The sequence below is a fragment of the Haliotis asinina genome, chromosome 6 (assembly GCF_037392515.1).
Source record: "Haliotis asinina isolate JCU_RB_2024 chromosome 6, JCU_Hal_asi_v2, whole genome shotgun sequence".
Lineage (NCBI taxonomy): Eukaryota > Metazoa > Mollusca > Gastropoda > Lepetellida > Haliotidae > Haliotis > Haliotis asinina.
The window spans coordinates 37,519,205-37,545,155 of record NC_090285.1 but is presented as its reverse complement, the minus strand read 5'-3'; the positions used below and the strand labels follow the sequence as shown (position 1 = coordinate 37,545,155).

Here is a 25,951-nt window from a genome sequence, read left to right as displayed (position 1 = left end):
GTGAGCACGCAAACTGTATTAATACATTCATTCAGTAAAGTGTATTTAAACTGTATCCAATGTAGGAATCATCCCATAAGCTGTAACATATCCGACGTCAGCTTGACAAATGCGGACAATCCTGTAATTGTCATTATCAGGGTCTCTATACTTGCATGCATGTATCAATCCATTCTTCCGTTGCTATCTACCCTTGTTATAACGCCACTATTAGTCCATTAGAAGTTATACCCTTTGACTAAAGAAGCAAATGTAGGGGTCATAACCATCTGAAATATCAAGTACAATAATCATTAAATTTCATCAATTATCAGTGAGATAGCCCATATTTTTAACTGTTGATAAAGTTAACCAATGGTGACACAAAATTATTCAGCTGACCAAAGCCGTTGATTTGTTAGCATTATAACCAGAAAATTTCCAGAACGGTGAAATCAGAGTTGCTAAATTATGCCGTTATAAGCAGGTTGGCATTATCACCAGTTCATTTCAGTCCGTGGAAATCCGGTCTGGAAAATGATGCCGTTATAACCAGGAAATGTCAGTAGAGGGAAACCTACATTGAACGTTTATGCCGTCAAAAAACATGGAAACCCGTTCTGCTAAACTTTACCGTTGTAACCAGATTGGCATTATAACCAGAAATTTTCAGTCGGTGGAAATCCGCCCCGGACAATTATGCCGGTATAACGAGGGGTGGCTTTACATGAGGCATTGCACTTTCATTATATGCATATAACTATGATATCATTCTAAATATTAGTCATATGTACATCAACATAGGACATTTATAATATTATACTGTCATTAACACACGTTTTGTACCTTGGGTACGTAACAAGTCACTATTGTTAATTGCTACATAAATTAATAAAATAAATAGAAATAAAATACATTATTCTACCTGAATTGGGAAATGACCCAATATTACTATATTCACCATTCTGTATGTAACTGCTCAGATGTAGTAGAGAGACAGAAAATGTCCATTTTTATACACTAAACCCCAAAAGAAAGCGTTACGCTACTTCCTTAATGACGGAAGTACCTATCTTCAGCTGGCGGTGTGATGTGTGGACGTCCACTTTATGGTCTGTCTAAGGTGACCACATTCCCTCTGTAGCGCTGATTATGTGTTATAACCGTGATAACGTTGCAACCGATGGCGTTGGCAACATTGTCTGTCAACCCATCTACACCACACCGATGGATCTTTCTCCCTCTTCAGCTGTTAATGGTACCATATTTCTCGTGATTGTGTATCATGTAATGAATTTTAGTCTCTCTTTATTCTCTACAGAATCATTCTACACATGGATGGAAATACAGCTTGAATACCGCTACGAGTTGGCGACTGATATTGCTATTTGCGAACAGAAAAAGGACAAATGTTACTTTGCAAGCAAAAATGTTACAAAAGATCATTTTAGATGTTCCTAAACACCTTTTCATAATGTCAAAGAGACGTTTTACTTGTTTTTACTGCAAATCAGCCAAAAATGTTTTAAAAACCTGAAATTATTGAAATGATTCTTTTACAATTGTGCATACTCTACAACGGTTGTTTCCTGTTTTAATAGTTGAAACTGGTGACTTTAAAAGGTTTATCTGTGTCTAAATCTCAATTTTATTTCAATTCTGTTATTGGTTTATTTCGGCATGGTGGAAACTGTGATTATTTTATTCTTCTGAAAACGATGCATTTCATGAAAATATGAAAGCATATGAGAATGTTTTTCGTGATTTGCATAAAGCTGAATTTATTTGTTCAGCCTTCGTGTAAACTAACGCCTTCTGATATGTCACTGATAGATTTTCAGTAAATCATAAAGGTAGGAGGGTAAGGTTTTTTGGGCGTTTAGTGTATAACTAAACATATAATATTGAATTAAAATTAATTTGTTTCCGCAAAATCTCTTTTGCAGTTGTATTGCAGTTTATGTAGATATATAACATATGCACAAAGTATAGCACATTTTTTAATTGTTTTAGAGGCATTTTAGAAGTTGCTGAGCTAAAGGTGAGGAAACAAGTGTTATGGATGATCAACTTCTTTATTTTCACAATGGCGACGTTTCGGTAACATGTTTGAAAACGGTATAAGAACCCACACCGAAACGTCGCCATTGTGAAAAAAAAGAAGTTGATCATCCATATAACTTGTTCCTTCACCTTTAGCACATTGTTGCATATTTGTACATCATATTTCACTAGTACATTTTCCAGTATACAACCTGAAAAGTACCACCAATTCTTACAAACTATATATCCCTCCAACTAATAATTGCCATTGTTAGGCTGCTATATACTTGCATGCATGTATCCATTTCCTTGTCCCGATACAATCTACCCTCGTTAGAAAGCCACTATTTGTCCATGGATGCAAATGAGAAAAAATGTATCTTTTAGATAATATACAATGTACCTTAAGATGCAACTTACTCTATCTAAACGTCACATATTAACACATGATATTTAAACGAAGATACTTGCTAATGACCTCAAACTTATGCAAAAGCGTTTGTGAAACTTGACACAAACATGTCCAGTAGTTCCCTGGCGGTTCACGCATTAACGCTGTACACGTGTGTCCGATATCAGTCCGAAAGATGACACTTAGGCCATAAAAATGTCGATTAATATCTGTGAACCATTATTTCTATTACTCTGATTGATCCTACTTATCTTACATATAACAAAATGGTGACAAACGACCACGTTCGGGGCAACCATCGTCAAGGACAAGTGTATAGGATCCGTCGATCTGTCGCTAGTCTACGAAATCGAGCTCAAACGGGTAATTGATTTATTGAAAACTTGCACAAGGCTTCTGGAGAACGATTTAGACGATAAGTCATCTCTTTCAGTCAGTTCATCGGGACTATCGTTATATAACGTGTCATGTCGCCCTTCATACATCGTCTTACTGACAACAGGCGACAATGGTGTACACGCAATGGGTGGTTGTCGCTATTCAAGTGTCATATTTTCAGATGAGTCCCGATTAATTTAGCACTTCTGTGTTTGGCGTGGTCATATCTGGTGACGTCTAAATGAACGTCAATCCCATGCACGTCTGAGAGCTCTTTGCAGATCTCACTATTTTGCATGACTAGGAGTGAATCATTTTTACGCCTCCAGCAATATTCCAGTAATATGACAGAAACAGCCTCCCGCATGGAAGACACGCAGGAATCGAACCCGGTGACGCGGTAACACTGGGACTTGTATCGCTCAGAAACAGTGCTAGAAAGACATATAGGTGTACAGACCCTACCCTAGTACCATATAAAAAGAACGGGATGTAACGACGAAACCACCCCTTCCTTAATCAAAGGTTGGTTTCACCACGTTAAGGCCTATAGTTCAAGCTAGATGATTTCCCAACAAAATGAGCCATAAATGGTTACAATCGGTGCATTATGTCAGAGGTTATACGCCATGACTCATCGAAAACAGCTACCTCCGCAATTTCACGCCAAAATCATGGATCACCCAAAAACAAAATTTAAATTCGCTTATTAAGTACAGTCTCGTTGACAGCACCTATGTATGCCTAGATTCGATTGGCAGCAGCATTCCACGGGTCTAAAAACTTATTGCAACATCTATATATCATAAACTCGACAATAAAAAGGCATTTTCTCCAAAATCATCGGTAATCATACTCACTTGTCGGCCATATACGGCCTTGACATTCAAGTGCAAGTGCCTGTGCGTGCAAACGCTTTAACCGCTACCCTATACCACGGTACTGTGTAAGGAAGGGTCAATCCTACCAAAGCATCCTTTGTTGTCCCGTTTCCAATGTTGTTGGACTAAGGTTTGTCTTTCAAGACTATATCGCCCGTGGTATTGCCAATACACAACGTCCATAAAACGTTATGGTCAGAAATCAACCCGTCTTTTCGCCTGCTAGACGATGTGACGTGTTAGTTAACGTCAAACGCCAATGATTCCACAGGCTGAACTTAACCAGGTGTTGAATGCGGATTTGCAGGTTGGTCTGGACATAAATCATGAAGTACACAGGATGGGGAAAATGTTCCTCAAGGAAACCTTTCTTGCCCTCTGTTTAAATTGCCATTTGTTTTATCACTGTGAATCGTTCCTTGTTCAAAGAGACAATGCTCATGATAAGTATTACACGTAATAAGGGAAAAATATAGGAAAATTCATGGCATGAGTACTGTGTTCGGTACGGCAGCGTATTAGGGCCACGGTGAAAAATGTTTTTGGTGTCACTATCTCCTACGTAGGACTTAAACTTGAAACGTAGGAGATATTACGTCCTACGTAGGAGATAGTAAGTCCTACGTAGGAGATAGTGACACCCAAAAAATTATTTCACCGCAACCGTAGTTCGGTTCTATTCATTTTGTCCAGCATCTGGTTAAATACACCGTTAAATGTCATCATCAGTAAGTCGCGATCGTATTGTGTTTCTGAAGGCAAAGGCCTTGCAATATACATCAGCAGTGATGTCATCCCCATGGCACCGTAAGAGAACCAGTGAAATTGTCTTTACTGTGGGGAATATAGACAAAAGTATACACATGGAAGTCCTCCACCATGTAACAACGTCGAACGTAAGCGTTCATCAAGCGACGTCTGCGCGCTGACGTTGATGAACAACAACAGACCATCGGTTCTGTTACTCCAATTATTGTTTACAAGACAGTTTCATCGGTCTGCGTTTACCTGATTAAGTGTTACCGTTACACACGGTCAATTCTGTATTCACTATTCTGTATTCACTTTTGTTCCAAACTTAATTTTTTTTTGTAAATCTTTGCCTTTGTTTTTTTCAGTTTAAATGCCATCTCTACATACAAACTGTTCCGTGTCTTGGCCTTTTTCCAGTTCAAGTTAAACCTCCCCATCCCATCTGTATTATGCACCTGTGTGTACCACATTTTGCATTGTTTTTGTTATACCTAGAATTGTTCTGTGTTAATTCAAAATGAATGCATATGTTTCAAAGTGTGATTATATTAACAATTATGATTTAAATTTTGTAAAATATTATTCCAGCTGTAAACAATCCAGTGACCAACATCATGAACATCAATCTATGCAGTTAGGGGATGCTGGTACTTGTCAACTGGGTCGCGTCAATCCTACTCGATCACGTTAGTTCTTAAGACAAACATAGGTTAGTGAAGATCATTTCTGGCCCGGATCTGCACGGGTCTTTAGGATCTCAAGCTCCCAAATTCTGTTAGTAAATCTGACATCCACATGTAAAATGAAGTAATCTATTAAGAAGGATTATTACTAGGAATCAAACATTACCAACGAACTGGGATAAATGTTGACCCGATCACGCCCGATCCCGTAAGTTGCCTGATAAGCCAAATACTTATTCATGAAGATCAGTTCTGGCCCGGATGTTCATGTAAGTGCTCCAACTTCTAAATGCAGATCAAGGAAGTATGTGTTGGTGCTTTCTAGGTAATGGGGAATATTCGAGGACAGTTGTAGACGAATCCAGCTCGCCATGGAAATTTCTATATTTACTAGTATTTACCTAAGTAAAGAAAATCAAGCTAAAACACATTTATTGACAGAATGATCTCTCATTCCAAACATAACTTGATATAGACCTGTTATGAACTTCTTTAAATGGTTAAAGGTTTTCCGTATATTCTGAATAGCTGAATAATAAATCGAAATTGTCTGAGGAGAAGTGAACGTTGTTACAAAGTGTATTCAGGGATAAAGTTCACGAAGTAGATATTCAACGAGTGCTGAATATCAGGCTGTAATGCAGGAACAGGTTCACTTCTGCTAAGTGAAAGAGATGGTTGTATTGTCGTTGAGTTTGCTATAGAGAAGAGCTAACTTTGTTTGAAAGGTGGTGTACCTCCAAAGAGGACATTGATAAATCTGGTATTTTGAGGAAGTGGGCTTAGCAGGATGGTCACAGTCAAAGTATTGTCCGTCACATGATGCATTTCTGTCGGAGTCTCCTGTAGATATTGCTTAAGACAAGGTATATCTTTTCTGATTGAAGAAAACTCGCCCTTCGTTTCCTGATGCTTTTTCTGAATGTCAAGTTATTGCCTTTAAATGGTCCGGCTGACGAGGTGGTAGTTCTTCTTATCAAAGTATGCTGTTGTAAGAGGCTCTTAGCTTTGATAAGTAAAGGTTTTGAGTCAGTTAAGGGTGACAGTTCCATTGTTTAGCCCATAAACGCTTGGAAGGATACTGGTCTTCAGACTCAGCATTTGGGTGGTATTGTACCACTTTCTGAGGAGTCACCAGTTAAATGTGTTACGTGTGTATGTAGGTTTACCAGTGAGTAGTCGTAGTTTGTGAATTTAAAGACACAGTTTGGGTATGCTGCGTGGGTTTAGAAACTCTCACAGTCGACGGTGTAGACCTGTTTATTGGAAATGATTTGTGGTATATGATTCTATGGCTTCTCATGAACCCCAAGAACTCTGAAAATGTTTGAAAAGAAATTCCTGATTTTGCTTCATGTGTTGTGACAAAGCGTGTTTCGGCTGACAAGGTTCCTACCGGCTATGCCTTTACGGAATATAATGGCTGTCGGTCGGACCTGGATAAACCCCTTCAGTATGGTTAATTTTCATGTCAGGCGTTTCCTGGAAACGTATGTCCCATTTGGGTATAGTTCAGATTGATTCTGGTTCGTATTATTCTGAACCGCATGGAACTTTAGAGTGCTTTGACTAGACTCTAAACATATGATAGGAACTTGCTGTTGTGAGACCAAGAAAGGAGTGAGAAAGGAGACTGGGGGTCAGGTCAAGAATGTTAGGTTTGTGTCATTTCGTTGTACCAGTCTTCAGGCATACTTGTTAAAGCACTTGACAGAGCAATAACCTAATGTTATGCCTGACATGTGTTTGTTGGAATGATATTTTCATGTGCTGGGCCTTTTAAAAACTGTGAAGCTGCACATTACAAACCTGAAAGAATCCCATGTAAATTATGGTTTAAAGATTAAAACGAGAAATTTTACTGGCGATATCAATTTCCTGGTTTTGTCAGTCTTTGGATAACCAACGTATCCGTGATAGTCAATATGACTAAAAGGTGAAATAGTTGACAATGTAACAGCAGACTGTTGACACTGTACCTCCTGTAGAAAGTGCATCAGATACTGTTGAGGATTGTGACTTTGTGAAGCCTGAAACACTGCAGACCATAGTAGCCCTAAGCTAACCAATTCTGAAATTTTACTCAACTGAGATGTTAAGTTGCCAGATGAAGTCATCTGTACACGATGAAGCCACCAAGCGTGAAGCCCTAAAACAAGATGTTCAATGGACAATGACATTCACCACCAAAATATGAAAACCTTCGCAAATAAGCAACAGATCTTTGTTGGGCATTGATACTTGACCTGCCCATGTGTAAGAAGATACGTCAACTTTTCAACTGTTCTCTGAGCACAATCCATCTACCTTTCTTCATACATTTTAATGCATTAATGAAGCTTGTTTTTGCAGGAATCAAGCATGTTAGGGCTGCATCAGTACAACAGCGTTATCACAAACCGGTTGAATGTTTTATCATTTTTTTTTGTTACAGACATGATTTGGTTTTTTTTGCCATTTCTGATAATTATTAATGAGCCAGATGTAATGTAATACACAATACTGTTGTATGTGTTTTGCATTGTTGCAAGTAAGATTTAGACGAAGTCAGTGGTGTGTTAGTGACTTATTTAAAGTAGAGATGCCTGGAAGCTTCAAGACTATATCAAGAGTAATTACACACCTCTATCACCTCACATTACATCTTTACAAACTGACTATCCACAGACCAGTGTCCCTGTAAGGTGTATATTCTTATCATTATATTTCTTGCTTTTGTCTTTCATTACTCCATTCTGCATATTTGTTTCTTTGTTGTTTAGCGCTGCAGCTGTTGGCGGTTTGTAAATAATCAAGTCCGGACCATAAATACAGTGATCAACAGCATGAACATCGATTTACGCAACTGGGATACGATGACATCTGCTAACTGAGTCAGCAAGCCTGACCACCCGATTCCGTTAGTCGCATCTTACGACAAGCATGGGTTGCTGAAGACCAGTTCTAGCCCGGAACTTCACATTTCATGTAAATAATATCATGATTGTATCAACAATGTTCACCAACATCCGATATAGCTTCCAGAGCTTTGTTTCCTGTAATATGTTTTGAAATGCAGGAGTCTTTTGGATGCCTCCAGAGAAACGATGTGAAAACGCCACCATGATAACATTACCAAATTTATCTCCATCGAATATATATTTCTTGTTTGTTTCTACAATAGATGGAAAATGTCTTCTGCCCGACAGATTCTTATAAATGGGATATGGCAAAGACAAGGGATAGATTTATTCCTTGAATCTTAGCCGTAATAACTATATCCTTGCTCCATGCCATATACGTCCTGGAGCGCCCAGATATCATCACAAAATAATCCGCATGAATTCTGAAGGAATCTGGCCAAATATGATTACATGATGTCAGGAATATGTCACGAATGTGCCCAAATGTGATCACAAAATCATCCGCGGGAATATTCCGGGAATGTACCCTAAATATGATCGTAAAATGAACCGCAGGAATATTTCAAGAATGTAACGCATTGTCAGAGTATGTGTGGACGTCATGTAATTACGAACTATTAAGCTGCTTTTGACTGATACAATTGAGATAAATTTTATACTACATACACACACCTCATTATTGGAGAATTTATTCCAATTCCTGTGAGACATAGCTGCTTGTGTATACATTAACGAATTCTGCCAGTCGTGGCCCCGATGAAAGTGAAGACGTGTATCGTATCATCGCACAGAAAATGAACATGGTGCTACCTTGGAAATGTTCATGTATTCATGATTAGTTTATGACAGGTCGTTGATATATATCCATGAATTTACAAATAACTGTCTGACAGTAATTTATGACTGTTGCTTTCATTTAATGGTACGTGAATATAAAAGTTTCGAATTTCGTATACACTTACAACATACATTTTGGACTACGATATTCATTTTATAAAAAAATGTTCTATGACAAACTATTGAGACAATGGTAAAAGATATACATGGTAGTTACAATTGTAAACGGTATGCGATAAGAATAGAGTTGTAATGACGGTAACTAGCAGGTTGTTTTTTCGCATAAACTTGTAGACTTGTGTGATGATAGAGTACATGGGACAGCAGATGTGATGTAAGTAGGTGTCTGTTGCTGTCTATTAGGGAACGAACATTGGGGTATAATACTGGTGTATGTATGTATGTATGTATGTATGTATGTATGTATGTATGTATGTATGTATGTATGTATGTACGTACGTACGTATGTATGTATGCACGCATGTATGAATCCGTGTCTGTATGCGTGTGCCTGAGTGTCTTTAGGTAGGTAGGTAGGTAGGCAGGCAGGCAGGCAGGTACGTAGGTAGGTAGGTAGGTACGCAGGAAGACAGGCAAGCAAGTAAGTAGGCAGGGAGACGGGGGTAGGGAGGTAGGCATGGAGACAGGGAGATAGGGTGGTAGGTAGGGAGACAGGGGGTAGGGAAGTAAGTATGCAAAATGTGCCATAATAAGAAGAGGTACACATAAGCATCTTCCACAACTGTCACTGGTCAACATACAGTGGTCGATGAGCTGTGGAGCGTGTATGTGACAGCTCCACGCCTCTACCTACGTCCATCTTTACACAACCACAGCTTATCTCAACGTACTCGGGTGACAATAGCCGACCTCCACCCAGTTAACACTTTTACAATAGAGAAATAATTACCGCTAAACCTGGGAGAAGATTCTCAGGGCTGGCAAATCGCTCGGAGAGCCCTTGTTACATGGTGGATTAAATGATTTCCCCGGGAGTATTCGGTGGCCACGTTTGGTAAATATAGTTGTATGAAGGCAATGTATGGCGGATGCCAGTGTTAAGACCTGGGACGGGCTCTCGCCGCACCGCTCGCTCTCTACACGTGCGAGTTCCCTCAGTGTTTCCAGGTGTTCATTCACCGAGGGAATGGCCTTTACATCACGTCCGCAGATGACGTGCATACCCTACAACGAGATCTCAAACATCCACTGAGAACCAGGGGCTCTTAGTGTCCCCGCTTCTGTAGCCATCCAACTCCCACAGTTTGGGGGAGGGGGGGGGGGGGGGGGTAGTCTTCTTCGGGGGAGCGCGTTGGAGTTGGGGGATTACCCACACCGGTTTGTTTGGACATAGCGCGAGCTCCCTCCCGTTGTGTTTGGGTACCAGACTTAGTCCTCGTGCTGAAAAACAGACCTGTTGATTTCAATCAACGTCGCGCATGCGCACCTCTTAGTTTGTTATGTGCACCTGGGAATTTGAACGTTTTTCTAGAGGATTTTTTAAGAAAAGTGTAAACAATTTTGAAGAGAGAGTATTTCAAGTTTGTTTGCCTTATTTGTACCTAATCTAAATATTCAGGCTCAATGGCAAGACAGCCTGGTATGTGAGTTCCTTTCCTCAGAGCTAACGGTTTATACATGCGCTGCATAGCCTCAATGCATAGATCGTATCTCCATGCAGCATAACTGAAACTTCTCTACCAGTTTTGCTGTCAGTGCCAACTGTTACAATAAAGAATGTGTCTTCATTAGTGCCATTTGACAAGTAGAATTGATTATCTTCAGTGAAAATGTAACTTCGTCTTTGTAACGGATTCCAGGGATAAAAGTTTTAAACTTTAAGGACAGCATTTTTCTCAAATAACCCACCCTTTTAAAACCTTTTGACTAAACTAAATGGTATATTACGATAGTTATACTGCCATCCTTAATTTCCTATTAATTTCTTAATTTTAAAATTTTATTAACAACTTTCTGATTTTCTTAGGTGCTAAGTGAAATTGTATCTTTGCCACAGTCTGTTACATATATAACCTTCTAAAAGATTTGTATGAATTAATTTATCGGTATTGTATAAAGGTTTTTTGCATATATTTATATAATTTGTTATGATGTTTCTCCAAGAATACATATTTTACGATTATTACTATAATTAGAACTTTTCATTAGATCAAAGAGTAATGACGGCAGATGTTGTTCTAAAGATAATTTAATATATATACCTAGATAGATAGATAGATAGATAGATAGATATGGATATAGATAGATATAGATATAGATATATAGATAGATAGATATACATTGTCACTTTCTTCACTTGTTTATTTGTGAATAACTTTCGATATACTTTGAAATGTGAATATTTACTTTTGCAGAGTATTCGTTAAACGCAAAATCATCGAGGCACCGTAAAGGAGAAACCGAGAAACCATAAAACACCACACTGGTATGCTGTATAGTGCTCCATGAAAAAATAAATGTTTCTAGGGCACATGTTTTTCAAAAGTGACGAGAGCAGTAAATTATTTTTTTTAAGTTTTGATAGAAAAAATGACGCAGAGGGAACACATTTTCATTTATTTTTTCTCTCATGTTAACGAGTTGCAGAGTCAGTCACACTCGTTCTATAGAGACACTCCGTCTTATTGTAGACAAATCGATGATCGGGACGAGGCCAAGTCAAAATTATTCTGTTCTAAACGGCAATGAACATAGTTACGTGCACAAACAAAAGTGAAGCCCCGATGTTCGAGAAACATTTCATTTTTATATTTAGCCTCCTGTGAACTACAGTTGTGTCCTGTCGAAAAATATGTCTCTGGTTCGAACTGTATTTATTATCTAATACCTGAATGGTAAATATGATCATAATAATGAGTAGACATACAGATTGAAGGGTGTGATTGGACTGATAGTATATTCTAGAATGATATAACTATATTTAACGTGCAAACAAGACGAAAGGTTGTTATCAGATTATATAAAATACAGTTTGAACCAGGGACGATATTTTTTATATCAACAGGACAAAACATTGTTATTACAGGATGCAAAATACAGTTCGAATCAGGGACGATATTTTTTATACCAACAGGACAAAACATTGTTATTAGAGTATATAAAATACAGTTCGAACCAGGGAGGATATTTTTTATACCAACAGGACAAAACATTATTGTTACAGGATGCAATATACAGTTCGAATCAGGAACGATATTTTTATACCAACAGGACAAAACATTGTTATTACAGGATGCAAAATACAGTTCGAACCAGGGACGATATATTTTATACCAACAGGACAAAACATTGTTATTAAAGGATGCAAAATACAGTTCGAATCAGGTACGATATTTAATATAACAACTGGTGTTAAATATTGCATGTTTCTTGTGTTAAGATTACATTCCTGTAAGACTAATGGCGGAGTTCAAACTGAAACATGTAACATATAAATACACTTCGAAGACGACTGGCTGTATCTTTGTTAGAACAGTGATGCTCGGTTAGTGTTCCTCTAACAAAACACATTCACTTGCTTCAGCAATGCCACATTCGACAATATATCCGAAAACTGAAATAAAAACAGCAATGTTTCTGTGAAACAAATTCCATACGTATTTTAATTATGCATTATATACATGTGTGTTTAGTACCCACAAATTTCCGAGAAATATTGTCGCTCTGTTATTGTTCTATTCCTGTATCTGTTTGAGGCCATTTTGAAGTTTTATTTCCTGTGGGGTATTTTTTTATTCTTCCCCATTTCTGATTAGATTAGTATTGTTATGTTAATTTTTTACTTTGTCTGGTCTATGATTCGTAACAATGTGTCATCTACTTCAGCAATGGCTACAAAAACGAGGTAAAAGTTGCAAAATACGATCATAAAAGGATCATTTGATACAATGTATGTGTGTAAAATATTCGGCGTCGACAAGATATGACTGAATGTGGTAATGTACAGACTCGTGCATTGAAACTATACTCAGATACGAAATAATCCCGAAACATAAACAAATTTCTACTAATTATAAAACACGCAAGACGTAGCATTATTAACATGGGAAAATGAAAACTTTCAGAATGGAATTAAACTAAAAGAACCCTTCTGCATGAATTTATCATCGAATGCATACATAAATAAACAGACAGATATTTAAAATGTATGACACTTTGCAGAAAGGGAAACAGCATAAACATCCTCAAGATAACAGACAAATTACTTTTTACCTTTTCTATAAACATTTTCATAAATATCATGCATGCATGATTATATTTACTTATGGGGAATTAACATATCTATTTTGTCACTTAAGGTCTGCACTTTTAAGTTCCTCTATGTAAGTAAACACGCAGAAAACATTCAATATTTAATTTTGGGACGAGTTTAAGCAGTTATGTACAATCTATTACAACGGCGTGGGGCTACTAACAACACAATTTATTTTTTATTATAATATTAATATTAATATTAATATTAATATTAATATTAATGAATCCATGCAGAGTACACGCTGTAATCGCTCATGTACGAGAAGAGATGAGAATAGTTGCACAGTGAAGACAAATCTGAACGGGAGTGTTTTCAATTGGATCTTAAACGATGACAATGCCTCACAGTTATATATCGTTTGTTAAATAATGTACCTGGAAAGGAAACGCCACATATGTTTAACGTAATGCATATTTGATGAACCATTAGAATAGTTTCCACTCTTTATATACATCACTATATTCAAAACGTTTGTTAAAAACGGGAACCTTGTGCAATCGCGGAAATTATGAATAGTTCGGCATAGGCGGTGTCTATGTTAGTGTCTTATAAACCATATATGAAATTCAGAAGTTGAATAGAGGAGAGGAGAAAAGAGGGAAAAAAACGAAATCAAAAACCAAAAGCAAAAAAAAACCCAAGCAAACAAAAAACCCAACCCAAACAAAATCAACAATAACACTAACAAGAAAACCACAGTGAAAAGGGAACAAAATCTAACAACTAACCAAACAAGCAATCAAACTAATCAAACTTTACTATGATGTATGTCGGAGTGTGACACATAATCACCAGTTCCTTATACTTCTTAAGTATGGTTAAACTGTTTCTGCGTAGAATAAATGAAATCTTGGCAATGTTTGTCACCGATGTTCACACTGATAATGCGACGTCATAATGTTCTGTAGACAGCGTCGAACAGTAGAAATGACGTCACATTATGAGACAATTGGATGTCACAACACTGGCATTTCTACCTACACTTTAAAGTCACATTAGAGTACAATTTGTCCAACTCGGACTCTATCTTTCTCGGATTGCTGTGTAAAGCGGACTGGACTTACGGTCCCGACGTAATTTTTCTTTGTTGTCATAATGAAATAGCTCTATTTCTCTGACTCTCATTATTTCCGACCAAGGTAACGACGCAGAAAGGTGGTTATATGTAAAAACACTGCTTTGTTATCTTTATATAATATATTACCACAGCACGTCTGTCCAAAGAAAATCAACATTAGCAATATTAGATCGTGAAGTTTGAAGATTTGAGAAAGACGTGTTTTCAAACATATGTTTTCTCACCTTTTCTCAAACGTGGACTGAATATCGCAGGAGAATGAAATCCAGGATTCTATAATTTTGAACCTTGGATTGTATCACTGGCGTCACATTACGGCGTCATATTACAGCGTCACATTGCAGCGTCACATTACACCACCAACGTCTGGTAACAACCGACAATGACCATTATCATTTAACATTCGAAAATGAACTATGAACATCAAGTAGCAATCATTGCTCATTTAAATAGACAACGTCACGTAAAGCACGTTGGCGTCAGGGAACACTCAGCGGCGTCACGTATTAATCAACGACGCCATACAGAAGTTAGCTTACAACGTAAAGGGCAACGTTAGCAACGTAAACGTACACTCACGTCAAGTTACAAACTCTGGCGTCCGAGGACAAACAGATGCCTCATAGAACTACGTCATCTACGTCAAAAACAATCAGCAACGTCACGTAACGTCACATGAGCGAAATGTATGTGTGCATGAAGTCTGCATGAAAACTAGCATTTCGCACATACTTGAGTAAAAGTCCCTTTTTTCAGTTTTTCTGTTCTAATATGTATACATTATACAGCCCAAACCAGGCAACCGTATAATCCTTATTTTCTGCGTAAACGTAACAATGTAACACAGTCAACTACACCATGTGACCAGAAATGACGTCACGTAACATATAGCGACGTCACGTCCCATTTCAAGATATCAAATAATAGTGAGGTCGCTATTCCGATACAGCCTGTGGCATAGAGGTATGTTCATCACATCAGTTTAGTACAGTGTGTGAAGCCCATTTCTGGAGTCCCCCGCCGTGATATTGCTGGAATATTGCTAAAAGCGGCGTAAAACCATACTCACCCAGTCGTTACATTAGTATCTTATATGACGTACCTCACTGCCTCGCATCCAGATCTATCACCGTTCAGTTTACGGAAATGTTTTCTAAGGTTTCTAAAACGAAATGTGAGTTCTCATGTGATTGTTCATGGAAAATTAACAGATGATATTAAGTAACAAATATGCAGAAAATGACATGTAATGTTATGACGATAACCTTGTAAAATGTAATAATATACCGACCAAAATAAACAATATTCCAAAAGTAATTATTATTTCTAAACAAACCATCAGGTCTTTGGGGTACTTTTTTGGAGCAGAGGAAAAACAAAAAAACATTTAAGTTCAACACGTTCAAAGATGTTTTCAGATCGGTTATCTAAATAAGCAGAGCTATCTGACGCTTTCAAGTCAAAATTAAATGCATTTTATGTCAGCTATACCAAATGAAAATTCTTTCTTTGTAGCCAGAACAAAGTCACGTCCTCTGGGTCGCCTCGTAAGTCAATACTTCCTCTGCCAATATACAATTTTGAAGCAAGGAATATTGTATTTCCCTTAAAACTTATAACAAACAGAATCTCTGGTTAACTTTGTGTGGGTGAACTCATTAAGCTGTTTATCTCTCTGCGACTGTCTAACCGGCCACACAGGGGCGGGTAGTTAAATGCGAGTTTAATAAAGCACGGGCGACAGGTAACTGGAGATGAAACGCCGCAGGTACAAATGACTGCCCCACAGGTACGGCGAGCTGTCGGAAAACTTCAAAGAGTGAAGGTAACAGGTAAAGGTGATTACTGGTGAACGCGCGCCCGCTTCATCGTCACGGTACGTGTTCGGAGGATGGTGGCTGGCGTTACCAACACTGGAGAGGTGTGACTCACCCCCAGCAAAGCGCAATAGCTCCCCTCAAAACAATAGGAGGAGAGAACTGCGCTTTGATGTTCTCACAAGTATTCCAATAGGGGCGTGAGCCATGTCTGACACGTGCAGAAAAACTGTTCGTCCTAAAAACATCTTCCAAGCAAGGATTCATTTTTATACGTTCCTTTATTATTTTTAATAATATGAAAGACTTTAACCTAGTTAGGACTGTCTTGTTGATCGCGGCATTCAGTAATTATTACAAGGAGGCTGGCTGTCTTTATGTTCATAGTTCAAGCACTTAAACATGGCAGGGGGCACACCTTCAGTGGTGTTAGTGAGATGCAGCATCAAAGTCGCAATTCCAGGCTCTTTACAACTCACAAGCAACAACAAATAGATTAGGTAAATAGAAAAGTCGTAAATGTTTGGGGAGGTCATTTCATTCAGGTCATCGCTTTGCCAGGAATCTCCGCACAATGGCTGTGTATTGCGATTGTAATAAAGGCTCAAATCTTTGTAGGAGAAAATTGCTGTAAATAATCCCCTTTGCTCAATAACACTGAGGCCGGGAAGCTTGTTAACCCTCACAAGTTTCAATTAGAACCATTTCCGAGAGCGTCAATTGAAAGCGTTTGCGTTCTCTGGTAAGCTGGACAACTCAGAGGACAGGCATTTACCGTTATCATAGCATCTACTTGAACCATATCTCTGAGTATGTATATATGAGGTAACGTTCTTTTTGATTTAGCGCCTGCAGTAATCATATGCCAAAATGTAACTGTCACAGACAAGCACTTGATAATTAAAAAACGTCGTTGCTGTTATCCAAGGGCATGCATGATAGCCTAAAACAAAACTTGATGAAAGATCTGCTTGATGCTCTGAAAATTGCAAAATTTTTAAATGGGGTTCAGTAACGGTCACTTACCACGATGCCATTTGAAATTACTCTTGAAAGTGCCGAATTTCCAGGAATGTGAAACAATAAATATCTATTCTGAAAATTAAATTCTAGGAAGTAAAGCAAAATTGTTCATATCCATGTGAGTTGGTAGGAGAACTCATAGATTTAAACAAGCCACAACTGATACTTTCTGATCCTGTCGAAGTAGGAAAGTTTAAGAGTAACACAAGAGCGTATTAATCTTTCCTCGCAATGGGTTTCATTTACCCACCTGTTTTCCTCCGAGAACATCCTCATCAATATCCTTCATAGCCAGTAGGGGTGGGTATTGCAGAGAATTTTGATATTGCGATATATTGCGGTGCGAAAGCATATATTGTCTCAAGACAAGTATACACACATGTTTTATGCGGGATGTATTGTGGCGGTTTGATAACGTTTGTATTGTTGGGTAAAATGCTTTCGCGTCTATTCAGTACTCTCTCCTGTAGTTTATACTAAACAAGCTATACTGACTTTGTCTTATACCGAACGTACGTCCAAACTCAATAGCCTGAAACAACCCTGAATACATATCTAAAGGGTGTGAGGTGTGGTCTGACTGATGCTGTGGCTGACGCCCACGACGAAGTACGTCTTACTTCTCTTTGCCAGATGTTCCCATATTTTGAGAATTTCAACATTTGTCAGGTTTGATACCTATACTTTGTCTTTTAGTATCCTGGTGTATATTAATATATATTTATTCCTGCATGGAGGAAGAGATGCATTGGAGATATGTTTGATTGTAACATAGAAGAGATACTTATACAGCCAAAGGAAATGTCCGGCAGGCAGGGCCTAGATCTTCGAAGTTCTCTTAGCACTAAGATAGTCGTACGTTAATGGTAATGTGTACCTCTTACGACTATCCTAGCGCTTAAAGAGCTTCGAAAATCTAGGCCCTGGTAATGAAATTCTGATAAATGTCTGATTCCATGAACGAAAGCTTATTCGGGATCTGTTGTCATTTCAACAGCTGTTTGTTATTCTGTTTTGACAAATAAACCAGGGAACAAAGAAAAACGAAACAGCCCCCCCCCAAAGGTTGATCGGCAGCTTTAGTCGATGATATTCCTTTAGTTATCTTAACTACTATTGTTTCACTATCCAAAGCATCTCATGATGATTTGTAAGAGTCTGGTGTTTGACTGAACACCCACGTGCAGCTGCTATACTTATAAATCTTAGTAAGTATCAGCGGACTATATAGTAATGACAACAGACAGAACCTTATTTCGTTATAGGTAGATGTGTTGTCATGACAGCAAACAGATCCTGTGTCGTTATAGGTGGATGTATTGTCATGACAACAGGCAGAACCTGTGTCATTATAGGTCCATGTTTTGTCATGACAACAGACAGAACCATGTGCCGTTATAGGTAAATATATTGTCCCGACAACAGACGGAACCCTGTGTTGTTATAGGTCCATGTCTTGTCATGACTACAGACAGAACCGGTGTTGTTATAGGTCCATGTATTGTCATGACTACAGACAGAACCTGTGTTGTTGTAGGTCCATGTTTTGTCATGACAACAGACAGAACCCTGTGTCGTTATAGGTTCATGTATTGCCATGACTACAGACGAAACCTGCGTCATTATAGGTCAATGTGTTGTTACTACATGTCTAAGGAACCCATACCCTACTGGACACTGTAATGCCATCGAAACAATCAGGGGCGAAAGTCTTAGTTTGTTATGCGTAACCTGTGTATTTGAACATCATACTAAAGAATCCTTTAAAATAGGAAACCAATATTGAAAAGAGAGTATTTGAAGTTTATTTGCCGTATTTGCACCTGATACCCTTTCCTCCTTATTTGGTGACTCTAACAGTAAGGAATGATTCCGATGCTGCAGGGGCCATGTCTATACTGGCCTTGCACTCTTACTGCTACAACCACTCAATCGTGTCGTTTTAGGTCCATATACCGTCAATGGAACAGCACATCTGATGGGAATAAGGACCCTACCCTAATCTCTTCATCGACAGCTTCAGCGAACACATTCTTGGTCTGACTGCACAAACGATCCATGAACCATTACTGTCATCACAATTTACCTGTGAAATAAATCAACGATAACGGTGAAGCCAGACAGAATCTTATACCATAGAAATCTCCTGAAACGATCTCTAGTCAGCAATCTCTCTCATCTCTTCAGGCCAGTCGTTCCGCCTGTTATGCCCCTGATTGCATATGTTAACAACTGCCTTTCCTATCGGGAATATGTCAGTTTGAAAACTAGTTCGTGAACAACTTTAGCAAATTCGTTTGTTAACTCTAGAGCGTGACACCTTTGAGAACAGCTACTGACTAACTGCCATTATCTGATCACTGGCATCAAACCCTTTTGATAATCATCATGCCATATGTATCTATTCTTTAACCGCGTGTGGTTGATGAGACGTGGAAAAGGGGACTCCCCTGTCTTACGCCTAAACGTGGACACCAGGTGTTCTCGGTGAAATATTGATGCATATCATGCTTACGGCGACACCCACCACTCACAAAATTAAAATAGTTAAGTATTTGTTTGTTGCCTCTTGCACATTCAGATACACTCTTTGAAAAGAGAGCGTCATTGAACAATTGAATCTGGACCAGATTATTCAGTGAATGGTATTGTCAGAAGCTGGGGTAGGATGACATGATCAAATGTGACCTGTGATGTCCATCCAATCAATCACAATATGTATATGCCTATGACTCAAGAGGCGCGAAAATGCGTGTAACATTTGGAATAGTTAGAGATATTGCCATGTTGGCATAAATCTCCATGCGTGACGTAATGAGGCGTTTTTCAGGCGTAAGGTTCAGTTGTCAGAAAATTTCGTGAAAGATGTAAAAAATATACGTCTTCAAGCACGTAAACAACTGAACTGTAGATACCATAAGCTGGGGGCATATTTGTCCACAGTATACGTAATGATGCATTGTTGAAAGAATATTGGGAACAAAACGCATGTTCGAATGTAAAAAGCGAGGTTCATTTGCTCGGCAAGCTGGATCGATGCATATTTGTCACTACATGTCTAGAGGTTTGTCGTAAATTTGATATTTAAGGCATAGTCAATAAGAAAACCAAACAATTCATGTTTTGATAAGCCAGCTTACATATATTCAGAATTAGCATTCTTTTCCTATATACGGAGTCCATTGTATCTAGAGTTATGCATAGTGGTGTGTATATTTCGAGTTAGAGCGGTGGCGAGTGGTCCTGTGCGTAGAGCGCAGGGTTCAAATTAGATGCTTGAGCTCTGAGAGTCCTTGGATGGGTGACCGTGTTCGGCAGCGAGACTCCAGAGAGTTTCTAGAACTTGAGTCCTACCCCACAACGAAACACATGTGATATATGGGGTTTCACATTAGATAAGTAAGTTTGTTCAAAATTGCCTCTCTTCACCCAGCAGAAAATGGGTACCCGGTGAGAAAAGTCATAAGGCTGTAACCTTCCAGCGCATAAAAGGCAGCTTGGGTTATCTGGGAAATAATGTTTTGCTGTTTCTGCGCGCACTGAACATGCCCCTTTGTGGTGTGGAGCATTGCCCCGTATAAAACCTCTTCATGGTTTACAAATTATTATTACATCCATATTGATGTGTTATATATACAGATATGCACCTTGATGAGTGTACATATGTGCTGTATATATAGTAACATTCATTATGGAGTCAGTGTATGAACAGAATGAGCTGGCTACACGTACGATATCACACCCGGTAAGGATATATGAGATTCGAGAACACATCTAGAACTAGTAACACATCACAGTTAATAGTCGAGCAAACTGTCCAGTGTTGGTTAGAATCCTTTGTCTGCCACAATTTTGTAACCTAGCTTCACGTACAACTGGTACAGTGGAATTATAAGGTGGTCTGCCTTGGACATGTGAAGACACTGTATATGGCCGCACTGGCAAGGTAAATTCATCGGTATGAGATGGCGAGACGTCATTGGATGGGACCATGTCAGTGAATAGTTTCTATCCTATTTCGTTTTTATTCAATAATGGTTTTGTATCATTGCACCAGTGTCCGTGGTGTGTTTGCTCGGAGAGAGTGGGGTCCATGGTTCGATCCTTTGGACGCGTCAGACGACAGTAAGAGATGACACTTGCTGTTAACCAAAGGCAAGAAGGGTATACACCATGGACTGTCCGACTAAGGAGGCTTGTCGACTAGCATACAACCATAAAAGACTAGTTCAGGACACACACGCACGCATAAGTAGGAACGAACACAAGTACGCCCACACACAAGCACAAGGACAGGCATACGCACATATACACATAAACACACACATGCGAACACACATATGTTTCTGTCTATAGATACACTCGTGGAAATAGATAAAGTGTAATATAAGTATTCATTTAGAACAAAGGTAATGTACACACATACGATCTGGTATATCGCCGTAATTTCGCTCCATCGTACACCATTGTCTTGTAAATCCTGACAACTCCGACTAACACTCCATAGCGTCAAGACATTTCTTTGTCTTTCCACATGACTTAATATGAACGGCATTCAGTTGCATAATCCAGTACAACCCTAGTCTTTGTTAGCCATGTCACATATGCATGTTAATACCCATTCGATCCGAGGCAAGATAGGTTGTCGGGCGTCTTTACGAAACCAGTATAATTAGCTGTCCAAGGCTCTTGCGTACCCTAATCGGTGTTTTGAGATCTTGCATTTATCCCAAAGGTAAATCTTGTCTATAGTTAATAAAATTATGTTAAATAGTCAAATCTATGCCTTACGTGTTTCAGATACAGTCAAACTTGCAATAGCCCTATTTTATATAACATGTGTACAGTATTATGTATCTACGCATATTTATGTACATGTAAGCTTCTGATGGGAAACAAAATCATGAATTAAAAAAACAAAAACAAAACAAAACAAAACAAAAAAATAGATAAAAAAAACCCCAGTCAAATCGTCCGTGGTGTGCGTCAGTTATGACGGGACCTAACTTCACAATCACAACATAGCAAATGACACCTGGTGTCCGCTAACGAGTGTCCTACTTGCAAGACTCATCGTAAGTCGTTCACACGGCACAGTTGACCAAACTCATACGTTTTCGTAGAGTGAGTGAGGTGGGTTTTGTGTCGCTTTTAGCAATATTCCAGCAATAGCAGGGCTGGTTACACCTGAAATGTGCTCCATACATTGTATCATGTGGGGACTTGAATCGGGGTCTTCGGCGTGACGAGCGAACGCTTTAACCACTAGGCTACGTTACCGTCCCTTTGCATCGATGACTTCATGCCACTATGACTTCATACATCATTTTGGTTCTTTACAGTCGTCATGGTTACCAGACATTGCAAATTCCTTCACAGGATTTTCATTCCATGTGGCAAAACGTAAACATAAATTTACTGTGTGTAGATTATTTGAAAATGTCTGAGTACATATTTCTACATCTCATCTCTAAAACATTATGTTGATTTGAAAGAAATGCATGACATTTTCACTTCTTTGGATTGTAGCCGTATGTTTATGATCAACCCTCCAGTATTGTGGATCTTTTCAAAAAAGGGCGAGGAGCTTTGATCACTCTAAAGTCTCTCAATTTGAGATACGCACAATACGATACGAACAATTATAGTATACTGAAACGACACATATAGAATTAGTTTTTGGGTCAGTATACGCTCTTTAGGCACGTCAAAGAATACCATCTACTGGTCAAATAATGATCGTTTGCTAGTCACTGTATACTAGGTGACTGTAGAGATATGGCGGCCGTAACTCATACCATACGATATACGTATTGCGATATCTTGGAACGATATGATTCGATTCGATCCACATCACGATATGCACGATGACGTTGTACTATCTTTAGTTATTGTCATTAAATAAGTGTAAGCATATGGAGAAACAGTGTAAATTTTGACATTAAAGTCACTTTCTAGTGAAACTTAACAATTTCAGGTCTACGATAGTATCACGATACGATAAAAAGTATCGAAATATTTATCGCCTGATAAAATATCACGATTATCGATACTACGATATATCGTCACAGCTCTAATACGAGCTATCACAGACGTTGAGCTAATAGCGCAACACTGGACCATTGCCTTCAAGAAGAATGTCCACTTCATTACTTAGCCTTCCTTAATGGTTCACCTCCTTAGCTGCTTGCTTAGGGTTATTAGTACCCTCCACTGGCTTCCGGTACAACATAGGATAAGCAATAAGGCCCTGTGTTTCGTGTACCAATGTCTGTGAGGGGATGATCCCGAGTATCTCTGTGACTGTATCATACCATATATCCCGGCTCGGTCTTTGAGATCAGAGTCCAAACATTTGCTGACTACCCCAGTTACCAAAACAGTTTCCTATTGACAGATATCCTTTCATTTGCAGCTGCGACTGAGTGGGAATCAGTCATCAACATACATTATAGACTGTGACACTTTCTGTTTAAATCCAAACTCAAAACATACCTCTATAAGCAAGCTTTCTGTGATGAGTCAAGTCAGTGAACCCTTGCACCGTGCGCTTGGAGCATGAAATCTTCATGGAGTCATGCGCAATATAAATGAACTATTATTATTATTACGACTCTTAACACGGCACTTGCCATGACCACAGTTTCACTTCTTATCCGAGAAAGTGTGAATTTTACATCAACCGTCTTTGCAAGCAGATTTGTTTTATGCTATGCCTTGTCAGCCTACACAGATAGAAGCGACAAAACCCTTTCCATATTCATCAGAAATATCTGCCATAAGCTGAGTCGAGTGTACAATAGAGAGTATGTCACGAGCAGATACTTCTTTAAGCAGTATTTCAGATGCATGACGTTTGTAAACAAATCGGATGTGAATCAGACAATCCAGTGATTGCCACCATGCGATACGATGACAGAGCACGTGTTTATCAATCACTATGAAATAGTGTTGACACCGGGTGTTCATGAATAGGTGAGCGAATCATGCCCAACCGGTGGCACCCGTCATAAACATACGCTAAGTGGGCCAAAATTTTCCAAGCTCTCTCAGAGCTACGATAGTCGAAAGTTAATGTTAATGTATGGCGCTGATACGTTGACCTTTCCTTTCGCGAAGGCTTGGTATCATCCCTCTCTGAACCCAATTCATGAACACGTCTGTTGATATGAACGGGATATGTACAATGGTGCACGGTATACATATTTACATTGGGGACGGGGTATACACAGTGGGGACGGGTAGAGAACTTTATGGCTTGGGTAATCAACTATTCTTTTATTTACGTAGGCTGTAGACTTCTATACCTTTAGCAAAGGCCAAAACTATGGTACGGAGCTGTCAAAATTAAACTTAGGATTATAATCAGGGGTAAGTGTTGTCCAGACCAACGATAAGCGAATACCATCCGCTGAGAAAGAAAGGTTGACTAATTGGAAACAGCATGCAAACTCTACATCTGGCGTACACAGGTATCATTTGATGGGTGGATATGAAAATATGAACATTAACATATGAAAGGATGTGAAAAGACAGTCATATTTCATTACACGTTGTTGAATTTTGTCCGTTTGGGAAGATGTGGTGAAAACATAGGCCGATCCAGAGGGGGAGTGTAGGGGTGCGCACAACTCCCCCATCCCCTTTTGTCCTGAAATTTTGTTAAATGAGCATTAAAACTCGGAACTCGGTCGAAATTGAGGTGTGTACCACCATTTTCCTCTACAGCGTGCACCCTGGGTGAAAATATATTTTCATGACATCGTTGCCAGCTGACAATCCCGAAAACAACGAGTTCTTTTTCTCTACCCTCTCTGCCCTGCCACGCCTTCGGTACACACCCCCAGACACACATACGCCTTGCGTAATCATCCTCCGCCCTCTAGACACATATACATCATGCAAGCCACCCGCAGAACATATAAATTAAATGGACATACCCTCCAGTACTAGCTACATCTAAGCATTAAAGGAAGGATGCAACTCCTTGTAAGTCAAAGAAACATATTTCATATCTACACTATCATAGTTCAATGAAACATAAATAAATAGAATTATTGAAGAGCATAGTAATGATATTACCTGTTTCATGAGTTATCCATAGCCATGAATCACCGACCCTTCAACGCTAGACTTATAACATACAGTGATAAAGCGTACGTTTCAATCTTAAACTGCAATCTTCCCCCTATGTCTTTGTACAATGAATTTCACACGGACGTGATATAATTTCTTTTCCTACGCCATGGAGAATTTGCACGGCTAGACAAAACGAGGGGTTATTTTCAGCGTTTAGCGGCACTCTTTTTATGATCCGCCTCAACTTGGAGCCGAAGTGTGAGTTAGCCTGAGACAATTGTTCTGGGCTGTGACGAAGGGGTTCCTGTCAGTGTGGCTTGTTCTGATGTCCAGGTCGGCCTGGAGGCGTGAACAACAAACACCCCCCTACCTGGACCCCCTTTACAAGGGACGCTCCAAATATACCCCCTCGCTATGATACATTTCGCCGAAGCGTGCAGGCTGCGTTGTCCCATTCTGAGGCACTGTATGTTCATATTGCGTACGGATGTCAACATGCATAATTAAACATGCTCTGTTTGATGGTCAAATGTCGGAAGATTACGAGTGAAGCTCTGTTCTTCTTGGTCTCATCTTTGTGAGCCGCAGTTGGGTAATTGTATGTCCGGGGACTGCAACACTGTTGCTTCTGTGTCTTGGTTACTCCCTCGAGGACGACGTCTCACTGTCACAACGACCGTATTGACCTACCGTTAGCATATGTAGAACAATGCATGCATTGAAAGGGGCACCCGGAATATATAGTTACCGTGCAGGTACTAGTGTGAAGACTCTTGTAAAAGTTCACAGGTATATATACCAAGCATGTA

General features: G+C 39.1%; 1 protein-coding gene across 1 annotated transcript in view; it reads right to left on the bottom strand.

Moving 5' to 3' along the window:
• The window catches only part of LOC137287606 (T-box transcription factor T homolog 1-like), a 78,637-nt gene extending 53,369 nt beyond the window's left edge, over positions 1-25,268 (bottom strand). Inside the window, exon 1 of the mRNA XM_067819984.1 lies at positions 25,146-25,268. The gene's annotated coding sequence lies outside the window, so the exon portion shown is untranslated. The remainder of the gene's footprint in view (positions 1-25,145) is intronic.
• Positions 25,269-25,951: the final 683 nt, after the last annotated feature.